Here is a 19,962-nt window from a genome sequence, read left to right as displayed (position 1 = left end):
TTAATAGTCATCAGAATATATCAACAAAACATTATGCTTCTAAAAATAGTTATATATATATGGTTTACTCAGATATAATGCTTTTACACATTTCCCACTAATAAATTTACAAGTGGGAAAATCAGTAAGTTTGTATCACAAATAATCACACTTAAAAATTTACATTTTCAGTATACCCTTTATTTTTCACTCCAAACAATCATGATTCCTCAATATTATAAGATACCCCATCACCAGCGGCCCACAAAGCAAGGCGCTCAAGCAGACCTACCCCTCAAACTTGGATGCTTCTCTTGTCCTTTTTCTTTCCCACAAGGAGATAGAGTGCTGGGCCCTCAAACCAGAGTCCCTCCCAACTAGAAGATGAGGATGAGAAGGCTCGTGTGTGTCAAGATCTATTTACCTGGAGAATTACTAATTCTCTATGGAGAATGAAAGGGTTTGAGATACCAATTTTTAATGCATAAAAATGTATAGAATCTTTCGATCCCAAATTTGCTCACGTGCCCTGTAATTTAACACTTTGTGCCTTCATTTACTAATCAGCAACATGGGGGAAAATAATATCTCCTGGGTTTTCTGACAAGGACTAAATGAGTTAGTATATGGAGAGTGTTTAAGATAGTGCCAGCCATGTAGCAAACACTCAATAAATGTTTGCTATTATCATTAATATCATTGCAATGGATGCTTTTCACAGTTTACAATGTCAAGCATTGCTTATAGGAACAGGATAAAATATAATGCACTTTACAAACTTAGTATTATCTACAGAGAATAATAATCTTTCATATTTGGAAAGTCATATACCTTTTTTGGCTTCTGATGGAGAACAGACGAGAAGCATCTACTTACCATTATGCAGTACCTAATCATGCCACATGTCATACCATATACACTTGAAAAATATTGTCTCACTGGGCTCTCAACATAGTACTGTATGTAAAAATCCTGTCCACTGCATGGATAAGGAAACAGACTCAGAGACACGAAAGAACTTGCAAAGTTAATACGGGAGTACGAAAGCAGAGATTTCAATCCAAGGCTTGTTTTTGGTATTTAGTTGCTAAGTCGTGTCTGACTCCTTTGCAACCCCATGGCTGTAGCCCATGAGGCCACTCTGTCCATGGGGTTCTCCAGGCCAGAATACTGGAGGGGGTTGCCGTTCCCTTCTTCAGGGGATCTTCCCAATCCAGGGATCCAACCGGGGTTTCCTACATTGCAGGCAGATTCTTTACAGTCTGAGCCACCAAGGAAGACATTTAAGAGGATATTTAGTACAAGTCTCTTAGTGTTGGCTGATAGTAGAAAGTAATCAACTTATCCATTATGGGAGTATCATGCAAAACTTTATGGATTACTATACAGCAGTGAGAATCAACAAGTTCTGTGTAAATATTTTAACAGGAATAGACCTTGAAAAGCCAAAAAATATTCAAAATACCTAATGCACTGTCACAACATTACTTAAAAATATTAAAAATTCATTCCTACCCAAAGTATCACTATATACTTTATAAGGATACATTATAAATCCAAGGACAGAAATCAATTACATTAGGCCAGTTGCCTATGATGCAAAGGTATATTTAAGCTAGGAACAGAGATAAAAGGGAATAATATATGAATAAAAGAGGAACTTTTTAGGGATCATCCTGAAAACTGGCCAGCAACTAAGGAATATAATTGATCTAACTTCTGCAGCTGGGAAAAGAAAAGGGGGACAGAAGGTAGGTGAGGATAAGAGAAAAGAGGAAAAGGAAAATTAAGATCATGCCACACATTCTTTTAAAATAGAGATGGAGGTATCCTATATCCTACTTAAGGAATAAAGGGTTTTAACACTGACTAAACTTTTTCTTGTGTTGATATTAAGACAATTCAAAACACATGTTTGAGGTTATCTTCAAATTTGCACTTGGTAAATTTTATTCTGGACCAATTGAACTTAAAGATCTTGTATTTTACTAATATTTAATGTCATTTTCATTTTTAAGCTCATATATGTTATTCATTCATTATTTCATGCAGTAATCTTTAAAACCCTTCAGTTTTATTGGACTAAAATCCCTGGAATTTTTCTAAGAAATTGTGATTAAAGTTTAAAAGAAAAAGGATCCAGTTTTTTAAAGTCTGTATTTTAATAGACAGTGTGCTGAGATGAATTCAATTCTCACATTAAAACACTGGAGATAATAAAGTACTTATTTGAAATTTTAAGAAACTGTAATTAGTTTATTTTAAAAACTTCATGTAATTTTTGAAAGTTTTTCCCAACAGCATTTCAAAATATTCAGAGTACTAATTCTATTTCTGTTGTTTGACAAAATGAATACTGTAACAAGCTGCTCTTGTTGAGGGACTACTGTCTCATCTCATGGGCTTAGCTTGAGCAACTGCAAACCTAGGTGGAGAAAAAGAGGAGGAAAAGGTACAGGGAGAAGGAGGTGGAAAAGAAATAAAATATACGTATGCTGGGATAAAAGTAATAGTGCTTTCATTTATTTAAAGTTTACTATATGCTTGCTTGACCGTGTCCAGAATTTATATAACATAAACTTTGAGGGCCATCACTATACCCATTTCATTGATGTATAAACTAAAGTTAACTCCTTAAATTGCAAAGTTAATGACAAGAGAAAACCACATCTGTTTCCAGATGTCAAAATCTCACCATCTCAATACTGAGTCTAACTACAAAGTCAAATCACATATCATAGTACTCAATATTTACACATATTTAATTGAGGGACTAAAGTATAAAATGGAGCCAACATAAATTATCCAAATGAGTCATTCCCTCAGAACTGGTAGGGACAAAATACTCCAGAAACAACAAACTTTAGTACCCATGGTACCAACAAACTTTATCTACATGGTACCCATCTTTCATAATGTATTTTCCACACCACAGAAAAATTAATGCCAAACAATGTATTAAGTACTTCACATTTCTTTGGCAATGGGATTTTAAATGTCACATTTTCTAGAAAGTGCAATGGAAAGAGAACATAGTTATATCTATGTAAATAAATGTTTGTTGCTCAAAGATACTGGAGATTAAGTACATTTATCAAGGACTCCTAAGTACCCTAAAGGTGCCTTATATGTGATGGAAATTTAAAAAGCATTGTTTAACAAGCACATGACTTATTTCTTAGGAAAGTGAAAAGTGAGCCGCTCAGTCATGTTTGCGACACCATGGATTGTAGTCCATGGAATTCTCCAGGCCAGAATACTGGACTGGGTAGCCGTTCCCTTCTCCAATCAATTTTCCCAATCCAGGGATCAAATCCAGGTCTCCTGCATTGCAGGCAGATTCTTAAGCCACCAGGGAACTTTAAGAATCCTGGAGTGGGTAGCTTACCCTTTTCCAGGGGATCTTCCCGATCCAGGGATTGAATCAGGCTCTCCTGCATTACAGGCAAATTCTTTACCAGCTGAGCTACCAGAGAAGCCTTTATTTCTTAGGACTAAGCATATATGATGATTATATTAAGGAAAGGTGAACCGAAGCTTCAAGGTATCACTGGATACGTTTCAGGAAATCTCATCTGTGAAGTTATTTTATTTTCAAAAGGAAAACAAAATTTTTCTTTTGAACGAAATCAGGAACAAAGAATCAAGAACAATCTTTCATCTCAAGGGCCCTTCATACTGGTATTTAACTACACCTAAAAGGTATCCACTTACTAAGAAATGACCTTAACTCACAAGGAAAGCTACTCAAAGGCCACAAACTGCCACAGTTTATTTTATATTCTTTGAAAGGCAGAATAACAATTAAATATTTCCATCTTGCAAAAGTTCTTCTAAAGAGGAAAATCAAATGCTAGCTCCTTCTGGAAATGTTAAGTGATCTACAATGAATCACTCCAAAACTTTTTCAAAGACCTCATTCAAATATAGTAGTTCTAAGTTCACAGAGTAAGTTTAAACTTACTCTAAAGTATCAACTATTTTAATTTCATAGTGCTCGATATATTTTACAAAAATCAATGCATGCAGATTTTAGCAATTTTTTCCAAGATATTTTTACTTTACATTAAAAACTGGAAGATATTTATATTCATTGATTATTTTAAAAAGTTGTTTTTATTATGATTATGGCATGCATTGCTCTTTGAAAAACTAGCTAATAAGGTGAAATAATCTCTTAATATTCAAATTTTAACTACTTAACATTCACACAAGCAGTCATACTTCAGGGTTAGCATACCACTATTTCCGTTAACACTGATCCTCTGAACACAGTCACCAAAATCAACAAGGGCTCTCACTTTTTACTTCCACCTTTAGCTGTAATTTACCTTAAAACTTTAATACATGTCTTTAGTCCCTATATCAACACCAAGTTCTATGTAAAGATCTTGCAAAATCGAAACACTGAATAATGCTTTAACTATCATGATAAATTCTAAATTTTGCTTCCTCCAATTCTGAGTTACTTATTTGAAATCAGAATGCTACCACAAAAAGGGGTTACACGTTGAAATCTTGCCAGTTATCTAAGCCAGACCAGCTACAAAAGAAAATAAATACAGGCGTGCCTACTGTACCTGATAATCTAAGATTATAGCCCTATTTTTAGGCTTCTATATATACGAACTCTTTTAGTCCTCCTAAAAAAGATTATCATCCAGTTGGTATTTGACAAGGAAACTGTGTCTTAGAGAAAGGGACACTCAAAAGCTTACAGAGGTAACAGTTATGTCTGTTAGGTTCTGAAGTCCTTGTTTTAACCACTATGAAACACCTGGACTTCAGATGTGTTCCAGAAACAGTGTTCACATAGATATAAGTTAAATAAGTGTCATTTTAAAATATGAGGAATTGTTATGTTAAAATTTCTAACCTCAATGAAAATGGTAAAAAAGAAGCAAGCAAGCAGGAGAAGGAAAAAAGGGCCACATAACTGCACGAAACTTGAGATAAATGTGAATGTGTTTTGTTTTGTTAATGCTTTCTCACTCTATCCATTAACAAACACTGTAAGGGGGTCAACTTTTGTAGCCTGAGTTTTTAGTGATTTCATGATAGTCACTTCACATGATCCAGGGAAATCACAGCACTTATAAGCCTACAAGGATTTATATTTCCTAAGGTAATTATACCTTGGATTATTACAGAAAGAAACATAATGTTAAGTGGGTAAAAAAAGGTCTGGTTAACATGTTAAGTGGAAAAAATAGATATAATTTAAAGATTATGATTCATAAGATATCAGAATACATATACTACCTACTTTTATATAATTCTAATTATGGCAACTTTATAATATGCAATTATCTCTCTCGTTCCTCTATCTTTGGTTACTTCAGATACACCTGAAAATCAGTATATTCCTAATAAGGGAAAAAGTATTAAAAATTAAAAAATAAAACTTAGTATTCCAATGATATGTTAACATTGTCTTCATAGCATTGTTAATTAGTATAATATCTATGTGCATATTGTACTATCCATATATACAGTTCAGGGCAGGTTTTTTGGTTTTAACAAATCTAGGATTATTCCTTAGCATTTTACATGTGCAGTCTCTATTCTGACTTTGACTACAAGCCACCTCCACATCCACAGTTCAGTGTCTGCTATGAGAACTCTCAAGGATCACAGCTGTGTACTGGCAAAAGGGCTTGCATAACTTGATGAAGCTAAAAGCCATGCTGTGCAGAGCCAACCAAGACTGATGGGTCAGAGTGAAAAGTTCTGACAAAACATGTCCACTGGAGGAGGAAATGGGAACCCACTCTAGTATTCTTGCCTTGGAACCCCGTAAACAGTGTGAAAAGGCAAAAAGATACAATACTAGAAGATAAGCCCCTTCCCAGATCAGAATTTGAGCAAACTCCAGGAGACAGAAGACAGAGAAGCCTGCATGCTACAGTCCTTGGGGTTGCAAAAAGTTGGACAGGACTGAGCGACTGAACAACAGGTCAGAAGGTGTCCTATATGCTACTGGAGAAGAGCTGGAACAATTACAAATAGCTCCAGGAAGAATGAAGCAGTAGAGTCAAAGAAGAAATGATGCTCAGTTGTGGATGTGTCTGGTGGCAAAACGTAAAGTCCAGTGTTGTAAAGAATAATATTGAATAGAAACCTGGAATGTTAGGTCCATGAATCAAGGTAAATTGGATATGGTCAAGCAGGAGATGGCAGGAGTGAACATCAACATCTTGGGAATCAGTGAACTAAAATGGACAGAATGGTTGAATATAATTTAGATGACCATTATATTTACTACTGTGGGTAAGACTCCTTCAGAATAAATGGAGTAGCTCTTATAGTCAACAAAAGGGTCCAGAATGCAGTACTGGGGTGCAACCTCAAAAACAACAGAATGATCCTGGTTTGTTTCCAAGGCAAACCATTCAACCTCACAGTAATCCAAGTCTATGCCCCAGCCACTGATGCCAAGGAAGCTGAAATTGACCATTTCTCTGAAGACACATAACATCTTTTAGAATTAACACAAATAGAGATGCCCTTTTCATCATAGGGGCTTGGGATGCAAAGTAGGAAGTCTAGAGATACCCAGAATAGCACGCAAATTTGACCCTGGAGTACAAAATGAAGCAGAGCAAAAGCGAATAGAGTTTTGTCAAGAGAATGTGTTGGTCAAAGCAAACAACCTTTTCCAAGAACCCAAGGGATAACTATACAAAAGGACATCAACAGATTGTTAATACAGAAATCAGATTATGGTTTTTGCAGCTGAAGATAGAGAAGCTCTATACAGTCAGCAAAAACAAATCCTGGAGATGACTGTGGTTCAGATCATGAGCTCCTTACTACAAAATTCAAGCTAAAATTGAACAAAGCAGGAAAAACCACTATCATCACGGTTTAGCTGGTAAAGAATTCGCCTGCAATGTGGGAGGCTGGGTTCGATCCCTGGCTTGGGACGATCCCCTGGAGAAGGGAAAGGCTACCCACACCAGTATTCTGGCCTGGAGAATTCCATGGACTGAACAGTCCAGGAGATCACCAAGAGTTGGACATGACTGAGTGACTTTCACTTCACTTCAGGAAAAACCACTAGGCCACTTAAGAATAATCTAAATCAAATCCCTTATGATCATACATTGGAGGTGATGAATAGATTCAAGGGAATAGATCTGGTAGATAAAGTGACTGCAGAACTATGGACGGAGGTTTGTAACTGTACAGGAGGCAGTGACCAAATCCATCCCAAAGAAAATAAAGGCAAGAAGACAAAGTGGTTGTTTGAGGAGGCGTTACAAATAGCTGAGGAGAGAAGAGAAGAGAAAGAGAAGGGACAAAGGCAAAGACGTACCCAACTGGATGCAGAGTTGCGAGAATAGCAAGGAAAGATAAGGAGGCCTTCTTAAATAAACAATGCAAAGAAATAGAGGAAAACAACAGAATAAGAAAGACTAGCAATCTCTTAAATAAAACTGGAGTGATCAAAAGAACATTTCATACAAGGATGGGCATGATAAAAGACAGAAACAGTAAGGAACAAAGAGAAGCAGAAGAGATTAAAAAGAAGTGGCAAGGATACATTTTTAAAGAGATGAGAGTACCAGACCACCTTACCTGTCTCCTGAGATACCTGTATGTGGGTCAAGAAGCAACAGTTAGAGCCAGACATTGGAACTGGTTTCAAGTTGGAAAAGGAGTACAAGGCTATATGTTGTCATCCTGCTTACTTAACTTACATGCAGAGTACATCATGCCAAATGCCAGGCTGGATGAATCACAAGCTAGCATCAAGATTGCCAGTAGAAAGATCAACAACATCAGATACACAGATGACTCCACTCTAACGGCAGAGAGTGAAGAGGAACTAAAGAGCCTCTTGATGAGAGTGAAAGAGGAGAGTGAAAAGCTGGCCTAAAAATCAACATTCAAAAAACTAAGATCATGGCATCTGGTCCCAAGACTTCATGGCAAATAGAAGTGAAAAAAGTGGAAGCAGTGACAGATTTTATTTTCTTTGGCTCCAAAATTACCATGAATGGTGACTGAAGCCACAAAATTAAAAGATGTTTGCTCCCTGGAATGAAAAGCTATTGACAAAACTAGACAGTGTATTAAAAAGCAGAGACATCACTTCGCTAGCAAAGGTCCATGTAGTCAAAACTACAGTTTTTCCAGTAGTCAGGTATGGATATAAGAGTTGGACCATAAACAATGCTGAGCACTAAAGAATTGATGCTTTTGAACTGTGGTGCTGGAGAAGACCCTTGAGAGTCCCTTGGACTGCAAGGAAATGAAACCAATCAATCCTAAAGTAAATCAACCTGGAATATTCATCAGAAGGATTGATGCTGAAGCTCCAATACTCTGGCCACCTGATGCAAAGCGCCGACACACTGGAAAAGATCTTGATGCTGGAAAAGACTGACAGCAAAAGGAGAAGTGGGCAGCAGAGGATGAGATAGCTAGATAGCACCAACTCAATGGACATGAATTTGAGCAAACTCTGGGAGATGGTGGAGGAGAAAGGAGCCTGGCATGCTGTGTTCTACAGGTCACAAAGTCAGACAGAACTCAGCGACTGAAGAACAACAATCAGAACCACACATGGTCTGTGAAGCTGGGTCTTCTCTGTAAAGGCCTTCACTCTAATTTCCCATCTAGGCTCAGAATGTTTCTCACTGCATCTTAATCAAAACAAAACAAAACAAAAAATCTGCTTCATGTTCCTCTCTGATAGCAAGGTACTCTCTGTGAAGTTTCTGGTTAACTAACCCACTAAACCATGGGACCCCATGAACCGCAGCATGCCAGGCCTCCCTGTCCATCACCAACTCCCGGAGTCCACCCAAACCCATGTCCATTGAGTTGGTGATGCCATCCAACCATCTCATCCTCTGTTGTCCCCTTCTCCTCCTGCCCTCAATCTTTCCCAGCATCAGGGTCTTTTCAAATGAGTCAGTTCTTTGCATCAGGTGGCCAAAGTATTGGAGTTTCAGCTTCAGCATCAGTCCTTCCAATGAACACCCAGGACTGATCTCCTTTAGGATGGACTGGTTGGATCTCCTTGCAGTCCAAGGGACTCTCAAGAGTCTTCTCCAACTAGTGAATAATAACTGGCATGTCACAAACAGTGACCCTATTCATATGAAGTGTTAGTCGCTCAGTTGAGTCTGACTCTGTGACCCCGTGAACTGTAGTCTGCCAGGCTCCTTTGTCCAGGCAAGAATACTAGAGTGGGTAGCCACTCGTTCCTCCAGGAGATCTTCCTGACCCAGGGATCTATGCTGGGTCTCCTGCATTGCAGGTAGATTCTTTACCATCTGAGCAACCAGGGAAGCCCGTTTATATAAAAGACACAGCAATTCAGTAAAGGCTCATAAGAAATTCCTCACATTTGGCTGATCTCTTACCCCATGTAGCCGTTCAACAATTACATACAGATTGATAGCAAAATACACAGAGCAGTTGTTTCTGATTTCAAAGTCAGAATATAATTGACACAAAGACTCTCTTACAGATTGCCTCAATCATAATTGGTATAATTTGAGTCTGGTTCAGCTCTAAAAGATGAAGAACCTTTAGAAATGGCAAAAATTCTAAACAACTCTAGTGGGGGGTGGGATTCGGTGGTGGGGGGCAGGGGAAGAGAAGTGATTAAAAAAAAAAATTCTCCCTTTTGTTCTTTTACAATCCAATCTCATAACCTACTTTATCTCACAGTGAATCCTGTCATCATTCAATGGGTCTCTGCCATTTAATAGCCCCAGGTTAGTTTCCAAATATGTGTCACTAAAAGGAAATTTGATGCGGAAACATAAACCAAAAAGATCCCAAACCTAAGTTTTTAGTTCTATTTCTGTTACCAGTTAGATCTTGGTACACTGAAGTAAATTAGTAGACTCTTCCATTTCTTATCAGCAATAGTAAGTAAATATGTAATATGGGCCAAACTCTGGGTGAGGGGTGCTATGCACACATGGTCCCACACAGTGCTATTGCTGTACTTGCTATACAGATCAGCCACTGAGAAGCTCAGAGAGGTTGTAACAACACTGTGAAGACGAGGATAACAGCTCCTCATGTCCTGACTTCCAGTGGCTCAGTTGGTAAAGAATCCGCCTGCAATGCAGGAGATCGCCTGCAAGCAGGAGACCCAAGTTTGATCCCCGTCTGGGTCAGGAAGATCCCCTGGAAGAGGAAATGGCAACCCACTCCAGTACTGTTGCCTGGGAGAGTCCAAGGACCAGAGGAGACTGGTTAAGGACTGAACCACCAAGACCACCCTATCCACCTTACTGCAAATCTGACCAACCTACCACGCCTTTTCTCCCTAAGCATTCTGCCTCTCAGTTGCTCACCAGTAAAACAGGTGTAACAATCCTTGCCCAAGTTAAACTCCAGCATCACTGAGGTAATTAAATAAGATAATAGATGTGTAACTCTACAAAGTACATTTCTATGGAACAGGAATAATATATCATTAGTAGATCATCATCCATAAAAAACATAACCAGGTAGATACAACCTTGGTCATGCTATTGAGAATTTCACGGCCAAACAAATCAAGGCCAAGAAAAGCAAAATTCAAAGCAACATTAAATTCTCCCGAGGCCAGTTTTTTGTGATTTTCTTTTGAGAATATTATTTAAAAAAAATTTTTTTGGCATGTTCCCTAACCAGGGATCCAGCCCATGCCTCCTGTAGTGGAAGTGCAATGTCCTAACCATTGGACTGCCAAGGAAGTCCACAAAGCCAGTTTTAAGAAGAAAAAAAAAAAAAAACCATAAAGATTACATTTTATTTTAAAATAGCTGTTCCTAAGATAAAATACAGTATATATCAAATACAGTACATCACGACACCATGTTAGAACCTTAATTAACTTCAACACATTAATTTTTGACAGTTTTTAACTCAGCAGGTAGTGCTAAACATGGAAAAAGTAGAGTTAGTAATAGAGAAAAGGGCATTTTAAAAGTAAGAAATGTTCAGTAAAAGCACAAACATGAAGAATGAAATATTTATGTGAGTAGAAAAATATCCTTGAATGCTAATAAAATAAAATTAGCTGTTAAATAAAATAAATTTCTAAAAATGTCAATTACCTTTACTATATGCACAAAACTTTGGCAACTATCATTTTAATGTATATTTTCAGCTACTACGAACAACAGAAAAAAAAGAGGGAGGTTAATTTTCTTTGCCTTTTTTGCTGCTATAGGGCAAACAGATAAGGGCTCTTCAAAGGCTATGCAGCTAGTACTTGTATGAGGCATTTTTGCATTACTTGAAAAACATGATATTGATATAAAGGATGATGCTATTCATTTTACAGCCTTAAGCATACAACTCAGAAAGTTCTACTTCCAAACAGCGAAAGGAAGCTACTACACAGAGGGGAAAATTAAACAGGAAGAACCAGAAGAGTGAAGGCAGTCAGGTGACATTATCACATCAGTTGAGCACCATGAGAAAGAGAAGGGCTGGGCCGTTTCCCTGAAGCTCAAACAGGGAATTTTCAGTGCCCATTAAAGTCTCTTTTACACAAAAAACATCTACTGGATACATATTAGTTTTAATAAATATTACCAACTAGAAATTATGACTAGATATGTGTTTTTAGAGGCATAAACCCATATAATGCCTCCTAAATGGTGCTGACATTCAGAGAATTTACATGCCAGGTTGATTAAGATCCATAAAGAAGCAGCATTTTCCTAGGTAGTCATCAGGACTGGGTTAGGGTATAGTTCTTTAAGTCTAAACTCCTACTTAAAAGCCTCAAAAGTAAATATCTACTCTAGGCTCCATTTGGAAAAGCCACAATCAGAACATGGCAGACCTCTGACCAAAGTATCACTTAAGCCTCCTGGTTTTAGAATCGCACCACAAAACCCAAAGATATGGCACAAAAAGTAACTTACTGACCGTATTATCTACCAAAAAAAAAAAAAAACCTTTCTCAAAATCATTGTCCTAAACTGTAAGAGCAAAAGAGATTTTTTAAATCTTGTGCCATTGCTTCCTAATAATAGAATTTCAACAGCAGAAGTAATTTTAAATATATTGTGGCTGGAGATAAGGAAAAGGCACAACACAGATCTGTATGGTATCACTAATTAATATGCTCATGTTTTCTTTATGTAAAGCCAGAAACTTATCTCTACTTGAAAATTGTTTTCAACACTCACATGAATACAGACAACAGCATTCAGTTTTAACCACTAGAGTGAAAATGACTTGAAGCCATCCTTGGAAAATATTCAGATTATATGAAAACAGACTAAGTAGAGACATGATGTATTCTATACCAGTATTGCAAACAACCAAAGCTTATTTGTAAAAACTCACAGAGAATAAGCCAAGTGATAAACTAAAACCAAATATTATCTCAAAATATCTCCGATCTCCTGGTCCCTCCTGGTAGCCATGCGATATATATTTTGAGAAATTTATTTTTTTCACAAGGAAAAAGAAGAGAGAAAGAGAAGAAGAAATGTTTATTACATTTCTTTATTAAACAAACTCCCAGCTGTGAAGCACAGAGCCCCACATACTCTAAGACTAAGTTTCTTCCACCATCCAGGGAAAGAACTGCACTTACCAAGAAAAGTTCCTTGACACCTCAGTTCTCTGTTCGAGTCAAAATTTGACACTCATCTGTTGTATTAAATATCTAATCCAGTTCCTTCTTCCTAAACTTAAAATTCCTAGAAAGTTCTCCTAATTAAAATGTATGCCTACATTACTCCTAGGGAAAAATATTAACCCTGGTATTTTAAAATAATATCCCATGATGTTTTACATGAAGGAATTGAATTATGCTATTTAAAGTGGCTGAATAAATGTTCAGAGTGGCAGCTAGTATTATTAAGATTTAGACACCTAAATACAAGACTCAACAAAGGCCCTAATATAGTTCTGCCCTCCAGAAAGGTTTTGTTTGTGTTCGTTTATTTCTACTATTTAATTAAGTTGGACTGTAGTGTCTTACTTGGAAAACAATATTAGCATTTTTAAATAAAAACTTAGTGTTTGGTTCTTATTTTTTAGTAAGCACCTATGTGTATTTTCTACGAGATCCACTAGATAGTAATATTCAGATTTTTAAATTAATACTCATATGCAAGACTAAAAAGAGGAGAGATTTCTAATTTAACACTCCTATGCATAAAGAAGGGCTCACACTGTTTTCCCATTGATTTATATATATAAAGTCTCCTAAATCCAAGTTTTTTTCAATAATTATATGATTTGAACATCTCAGAGTTTTCCATAATCCCTTAAGACTTAACTGGAATTTTCCTTTACTTCCATGGGCACAAGTACAGGTGTGCATGATTAATAAGGATAAAACTAAAAAGTTTTAGTTTTTAGAAAATCTGCTATATCTGTGACAGTATCTGTAACTATATTACAGCAGAAAATGAATATATTTTCGCTCTTTAGCCTTTTGTGTTTAATAAGACTCAAATACCTGAAATTTGATTTTGCCTAAAACACTGCTCTAATATATTTTTTTACTTTAGCAATTTTGTTCTCTTTTGTTGAAGGAGAACGTAAAATTTCAAAAATATTAGCCATGTCTTAATTCTATTCTCAAATATAATTTCTAACATAGCTAAACTATCCCTTAATAAGACGCCATATTTATGGATATTTCTTAGGCATTTCTCTTTCTGTTAGTGTGGTAAAACTCTGTCCAGAGATTCTCTCTTTATATAGAACACATAAAAATGCAATCCCAAAGAAAAGCAATGCAAAAGAATGTTCAAACTAGTGCACCATTGCACTCATCTCACATGCTAGCAAAGTAATGCTAAAAATTCTCCAAGCTAGGCTTGAACAATACATGAACCAAGAACTTCCAGTGTTCAAGCTGAATTTAGAAAAGGCAGAGGAACCAGAGATCAAACTGCCAATACCCACTGGATCATAGAAAAAGTAAGAGAATTCGAAAAAAACATCTACTTCTGCTTCATTGACTACTCCAAAGCCTTTGATTGTGTGGATCACAGCAAACAGTGGAAAATTATTAAAGAGATGGGAATACCAGACCACCTGACACACCTCTTGAGAAATATGTATGCAGGTCAAGAAGCAACAGTTAGAACCAGACATGGAACAACAGACTGGTTCAAAATTGGGAAAGCAATACATCAAGACAGTACATTGTCACCCTGCTTATTCAACTTCTATGCAAAGTATATCATGCAAAATGCAGGACTGGATGAAGCACAAGCTGGAATCAAGATTGCCAAGAGAAATATCAATTACCTCAGGTATTCAGATGACACCACCCTTATGGCAGGAAAGCAAAGAGGAATTAAGCAGCCTCTTGATAAAAGTGAAAGAGGACAGTGGAAAAGCTGGAATAAACTCAATATTCAAAAACTAGGATCACGGAATCTGGTCCCATCACTTCATGGCAAATAGATGGGGAAACAATGGAAATAGTGACAGACTTTATTTTCTTGGGCTAGAAAATCACTGCAGATGGTGACTGCAGCCATGAAACTAACAGACACTTATTCCTTGGAAGAAAAGCTAGACCAACCTAGGCAGCATATTAAAAAGCAGAGACACTATTGTGCCAACAAAGGTCTGTCTCTTCAAAGCAATGGTTTTCCCAGGAGCCATGTATGGATGTGAGAGTTAGCTCACATCAGCTCTTTGAACTGAGCCTCGAAGAACTGACACTTTTGAACTGTGGGGTTGAAGAAGACTCTTGAGAGTTCCCTGGACAGCAAGGAGATCAAACCAGTCAATCCTAAAGGAAATCAGTCCTGAATATTCACTGAAAGGATTGATGCTGAAGGTGAAGCTCCAATACTTTGGCCACCTGATGTGAAGAGCTGACTCATTGGAAAAGACCCTGATGCCAGGAAAGACTGAAGAAAAGAGGAGATGGGGATGACAGAGGATGAGAAGTTGGATGGCATCACCAACACAAGAGATAAGTTTGGGCAATGTCCGGGAGCTGGTGGTGGACAGGGAAACCTGGCATGACGCAGTCCATGGGGTCAGAGTCAGGCATGACTGAGTGACTGAACTGAACTGAAAAAATGCTAGATAGGAAATATAATATTTGTTAATGAATGTATTAATTGATAGGCTTCCTTTGTGGCTCTGCTGGTAAAGAATCTGCCTGCAATGTGGGAGACCTGGGTTCGATCCCTGGGTTGGGAAGATCTCCTGGAGAAGGGAACGGCTACCCACTCCGGTATTCTGGCCTGGAGAATTCCATGGACTGTATAGTCCATGGAGTCACAAAGAGTCAGACACGGCTAAGTAACTTTCACTACCACTACTTGGTATTAATTGATGGGACAGTAAGGGGAATCCTCAAACCTGGAAACTCTGTTCAAAAGCATGAGTCCAGAAGGTTAATAGATTCTGAAGATGGCATTCACCCTGTGTAAATTTGCAGAACTAAGAGGAATCAGGGCTTGGGATTTAATTGGCTTCTAAAGAGATGTTAGATAAGAGAAGCCACACAAACTCAAGCCTTGGGAAGAGAAGCACTGGTCTCACTCAGGAACATGGGTGAAAAATTCAGAATATAAATTGGATAATACACAATTAGTAATTCTTAGGCATATTCCAAGAATGCAAAGCCAAGTTCAACATTAGAAAATCTATTAATATAATTCATTAACATAAATAAAGTGGGGAAAATGCCTATTATTATCAATATTAATTCACAGAAAGAAAACTTAGACTAGAAATAAGAGGAAAAACTCTGATAAAAGCTGTCTACTGAAAAACATAAAATGCACATAATTAATGGTGAAATATTTAAAACATTCTTTCTTAGAAAAGAATGAAATAAAAATCTGCTGTCATCACTTCTGTTTGACATTGTAATGGAGGCTCTAGCATAAAATGAGAGAACACAAGTGAAAGCAACAAAACTGAAATAAGAAGATGGATAGGAGGGTCATCAAGGATTCTAGTAATAGCCTTTTCTCAATCTGCGAAATGTGTTATTTGTTTTATAGTGGTATCCTTTAAGTAGTTCAAATATAAGGTTTGTGGATATCTTTCTCAATGAAAGAAATATTTCATATGTGTTTAACAAAAGAGAAGCAAAGAAATGCTCGAACATTTTAAGAATGAAATACAAAAACTAATATAGAAATCAGAATAATATAACTTCATACTTATTTTAATTATATGTGAGTTTGTTTCTTTGAAATATAACCACTAGTAAAAATATTCAATCTAAGACAACACTAATTTTAGGGTTAAAAGCTTTCAAACACCCATAAAGATTCTGTAAGTTTTGTTATGGTAATCCCAAAGACACAGTGATGTGTCACCTACTTTATTGTTATACACAATAGGACCATTTTTACTGAATCTGTTGTGTTGTCTTTTTTTTTTTTTTCTTTCCTGAAAAACTGTACTTGCAGGCATTAGAACTGGAACCAAAGAAAAGATTTACGTGCTACTCTGTTCTTAGAGGAAACCATATGCGTTTGAACTACTGTGACTTACTCCATGTCAATAAGAAACCACAGTTAACTTACTCAAGAATCAAATGTTTAAAAGGTGCCTTAACAATTTAGGATATTTATTTTTTAAATATCCTCCTTTTTATCTCTCCTTTGGTTGAGATTTTCATTTCAATGAGACATTTTCATTTCATCCTTGTCAACCCCCTTGTATTTCTTTTTTCTACTCAGAAGAGACAAATTAAGAAGAAGAAACACAGGATTTCCAGTTCAAGATGGAAGAGTAGAAGAATGTGTGCTCATCTCCTCCTGTGAGAGCACCAGAATTGCTACCATCTGTTGAACAATCATTGACATGAGGACACTGGAACCCACCAAAAAGAGATACCCTATGTCCAAAGACAAAGAAGAAGCCATAACAAGATGATAGGAGGGGCGCAATCACAATAAAATCAAATCCCATACCTGCCAGGTGGGTGATCCACAAACTGGAGAACAATAACATGAAAGAAGTTCTCCCACTGGTGAAGGTTCTGAGCCCCATATCAGGCTTCCCAGCTTGGGGATCCAACAAAGGGACTGGGAGAAACAGACTCCATCCTTGAAGGGCACAAACAAAATCTCACATGCACCAACACTGAGGAGAAAAGGGCAGTGACCCCACAGAAGACTGAACCAAACTACCTGCTAGAATTGGAGGGCCTCTCATGGAGGCATGGGTCAGCAGGCTTGCCAGACAATTGGGGAGCTGGCAGCAGCAGTCCTGGAAGGGGTCCCATAGCATAAGTCCTCTTAGAGGTTGCCACTAACCCTACCATGGACCCCATAGACCCCAGGTCTGGGTCACTTCAGGCTAAACAACTAACAGGGAGGAGCTCAACCCCAATCATAAGGAGATAACTGGATTAAAGCTTTACTAAGCACAGCCCTGCCCTCTAGGGCAAGGCCTAGTTTATCCCACCATAGTCCCTCCCACTGCGAAGGGCGCACAAGTCTCTCAGTCCCTCCATCAGAGAGCAGACAGAAGAAGCAAGGAGAAGCACAGTCTCACAGTGGCTAGAACAAACATCACATACATCACAATGAAAAAGCAGAAAGCTATGTCTCAGATGAAAGGACAAGATAAAAGCCCCAGAGGGGGAAAAAATGAAGTGGAGATAGTGAACCTTCCAGAAAAAGAATTCAGAATAATGATAGTGAAGATGATCCAGGATCTCAGGAAAACAATGGAGCAGATTCAAGAAATGTATACCAAGACCTAGAAGAGCTAAGCTTCCCTGGTAGCTTAGATGGTAAAGAACTTGTCCGCAATGCAGGACACCCAGCTTTGATCCCTGGGGTCAGGAAGATGCCCTGGAGAAGGAAATGGCAACCCACTCCAGTATTCTTGCCTGCAGAATTCCATCAAGACAGGAACTCTCCATGGTGGGCTACATTGCATGGGGTCGCAAAGAATTGGATATGACTGAGCAAGTAAGCATACACACATGCAAAAGAACTAAACAATAACAAAAAGAGGTGAATAAATACACTAGAAGGAATCAAGAGAAGAATAAATGAGGCAGAAGAATGGATAAAAGACCTGGAGAATGGAATGGTGGAAATCACTGCCACAGAACACAGAAGAAAAAACAAATGAAGACACCCTAACAGACCTCCAAGACAACATTAAACACACCAACATTCACATTATCGTGGTCCCAGAAGGAGAAGAGGGAGAGAAAGGACCTGAAAAAATACTTGGAAGAGATAATAGCCAAAAACATTTCTAACATGGGAAAGGAAATAGTCAACCAAGTCCAAGAAGCACAGAGAGTCCCTGGCAAGAATACACTGAAACACATAATAATCAAACTGACAAAAATTAAAGAAAAAGATAAATATTAAAAGCAAAAGGGGAAGATGACAAAGAACATACAAGGGATCTCCCATAAGGTTATCAGCTGATTTCTCAACAAAAACTCTACAAGTCAGAAGGGAATGGCATGACATATTTAAAGTGATAAAAGAGAAGAAACTACAACCAAGAATACTCCTAACAGCAAAATTCTCATTCAGATTTGATGAAGAAATCAGAACTTTTACAGACAAGCAAAAGTTAAAGAGAATTCAGCATTACCAAGCCAGCTTTACAACAAACACTAAAGGAACTTCTCTAAGCAGGAAACACAAGAGAAGGAAAAGATCTACACAAAATAAACCCAAAACAATTAAGAAAATGGTAATAGGATGATACATATCGATAATTACCTTAAATGTAAATGGATTAAATGCATGAGCCAAAAGACATGACTGGTTGGGGAGATGAAAACATGTGCATGCATGCACTACCACTTACCACATCACACTACTTAACTCTTCAAGTTGTATGTAAGTATTTTATATTGCTATGTAATCATGTTCCCATTATGGCTAGCAATTTTAATCATCTTTTATTTTTTGTCTGGCTATTGATTGTGAAAACTGATAAACATCTTCTACTATTGTGATTTTTGATTAGTACAATAATTGTATCATGATTGCTGAACAAAAAATAACAGAATCCTACATCACTTAAAAACAGCTGAAGAAGAAGAAACACAGAATTTCTTTACCCTATGGAATCCTTATTCCACTTTGTATTGTTTTTCTCTCAATCAGCCTTTTAGGGAACTTTTTGCTAGCTCTTTCCTACCACATCTCTCTGTCAAAAATGAAAATTTGTATTTTATAGCTTTTTAACTCAAGACAGTCAGTCTTATAAAATATTATACTGGTTTTCCTTCTTGACCTAACTGCTAAATTTTATTTTTCTCTGAAATTGTTTCATTTTACCTCAGAAGTATTGTAACTTGACAAATTATCTAAGAAATATAGTAAGATTTATTACACAATCTCAAAGTTAGCTGGTTAATTGCAACATACCACAGTTAAAGAAGACAGTCAATTAGAGGTAATCAAAAACTTAGACCATAAAATCCACAATGAATTAGTCAAGTTTCACATGACTTAGTGGTTTAGATTTCACTTAAATTATGAACTTTTTCCTACATGATATTCCTTCCACATACTTGTTTCTTGAAATCTGCAACCATATGAAGCTGACATAGAAGTATCAATTTCACAGAAATCTAGGAAAAAAGAAAAACTGTCAAATGTTGCACAGCTGAAACAACTATTTAATTTCTGTTTTTCTATATCTAAATGGACAATATTTGTTATTTGCATAAGGAGGGGTTGAATATAGGAAATATAGGATGTGTGAATAATCACCTTTATAATTTCAAATATGTGGTCATTTTATATAATTTTACATATTTATGTTAGAAAAGAGCATTAAAATAAATGTTATCATGTTAAATTTTCCTTGGATGAACCCTGCTTCATTAATTCTAAATATTTTCAGAAATTGTTTTTAAACAAAAAAATCACAATCATATGTTTTGTAAAGCAAATTGCTATAGAGTTAGTAAACAAACCATTCTAAAGAGATGATTTGATTTTTAATTTATAACTTGAAAAAATGTAAATGCCTTTTAGCACAGTAAATATGCTGCCCATACGCTATCATTATCATTGT

The 19,962-nt window shown here is 36.9% G+C and overlaps 1 protein-coding gene across 3 annotated transcripts in view; it reads right to left on the bottom strand.

The window, feature by feature from the left end:
* TMTC2 (transmembrane O-mannosyltransferase targeting cadherins 2) overlaps positions 1-19,962 on the bottom strand; it is a 393,432-nt gene that overhangs the window by 168,617 nt on the left and 204,853 nt on the right. The gene's annotated exons all lie outside the window — the stretch shown is intronic.

Source organism: Dama dama, chromosome 3, assembly GCF_033118175.1.
Source record: "Dama dama isolate Ldn47 chromosome 3, ASM3311817v1, whole genome shotgun sequence".
NCBI lineage: Eukaryota > Metazoa > Chordata > Mammalia > Artiodactyla > Cervidae > Dama > Dama dama.
The sequence above is the reverse complement of the archived record's forward strand: the minus strand, read 5'-3'. Positions and strand labels throughout refer to the sequence as shown.